Source organism: Stegodyphus dumicola, chromosome 4 (genome assembly GCF_044657685.1).
Source record: "Stegodyphus dumicola isolate Sdum_Otavi_A_Nest chromosome 4, ASM4465768v1".
Classification (NCBI taxonomy): Eukaryota; Metazoa; Arthropoda; class Arachnida; order Araneae; family Eresidae; genus Stegodyphus; species Stegodyphus dumicola.
The window spans coordinates 235,117,375-235,118,659 of record NC_140771.1 but is presented as its reverse complement, the minus strand read 5'-3'; the positions used below and the strand labels follow the sequence as shown (position 1 = coordinate 235,118,659).

Here is a 1,285-nt window from a genome sequence, read left to right as displayed (position 1 = left end):
GAAAATTCCATGCGGTCAGCTCAAATCAACCGAGCTCGATAATAATTACTCGTGCTCAGACTGACTACCAATGGGCTTTATGTGTTTTTACTATGGACCTGTGGAAATATTCATATTGAAAACTCATATAAAAGTTAGGAAACTAAAGTTATTAAATACTGTTTCATGCCAATATTTAAAGCAAAAATTTCGCAATAAATATACTTCTTTTTCACAACGTGTGATACTTTTTATGCGATTTAATATTTTAATGTATTTTACCCTTAATAATCCACTGCTAGAGCTTTCGGACAGGAAAAAGGAGTCGCATAACATCATGTTTCAGGTTTAATGGATAATACCAAACATTTCACAGTTATGTACAGGCAGTACGGAATGCATTTTAAAATAGATGAATAGTATTTTCTCCATTTTATGATTGATTGTTTGTTTAATATGCTGTAGCAAAGCATGTGGGAACTATCTGCCTAGAAGGCGTTTCTTAGAGAAACTGGTGCATATTCATTTGGTAATGAAGCAACCAATTAAAATAAAACCTACAATTTTCAGTACTACTAAACAAAAAATCGCCATATCTTATTAAAAAAATTTAAAAAATAATAATAAAAAAAACCGAAACCCAAAATAAATAAATAAAACTTAAAATATGTCTACACATATTTTATTACAGAAAATTCTATTTACTAGTAACAGAAATACATTATTTACCAGTAGGTTATAGGTACATTATTCATCATTTCCTTCCAAATCGGCTGCAAAGGAGATAGGGGTCGAGGGCTGGCTGCAAGCGAGATTTTTGAGAATTTCTCCATGGGTAACATAAATATGCATGGTTTTCTTCTTTTAATACGAGACTAAAAGCCGATTTTATCTCAAAAATCATCCAAGAATTCCTCCCTCGTGTGGCAGAGAGTCCTTGCTTAGTTTCCATAGAAAAATTTATAAAATATTTCTCCCGCTTTCTTAGCATGCCTTCGTAGTGTAGAGGTCAGCACACTCGACGCATATTCGAGAGGTCCGAGGTTCGAGTCCCGGCGAGGGCACTGCACATTTTTCTCATCTTCTGCTTAAAAAATAACTTAATGTCTCTACAGTGGCGCTCGAATTGAAAAAGGTGGTGAATGATGATACTCTGCCGCCAGGATTTGGCGACTTGGTCCCCTAATCCTCAGTCGCCCTTAAAAGGGGGGAGTATATAAGGTATTTCTCCCGATTTCTTAGCATGCCTTCGTAGTGTAGTGGTCACAGCAAACTGGGCAAGGTATTCGAGAGGTCCATGGGTCGA

The 1,285-nt window shown here is 36.0% G+C and overlaps 1 non-coding gene across 1 annotated transcript; it reads left to right on the top strand.

The window, feature by feature from the left end:
• The first annotated feature begins 970 nt into the window (after window positions 1-970).
• Window positions 971-1,043, top strand: TRNAM-CAU (transfer RNA methionine (anticodon CAU)). The gene has a single exon. It is a non-coding gene; the product is annotated as a tRNA-Met (tRNA).
• The last annotated feature ends 242 nt before the right edge of the window (window positions 1,044-1,285 follow it).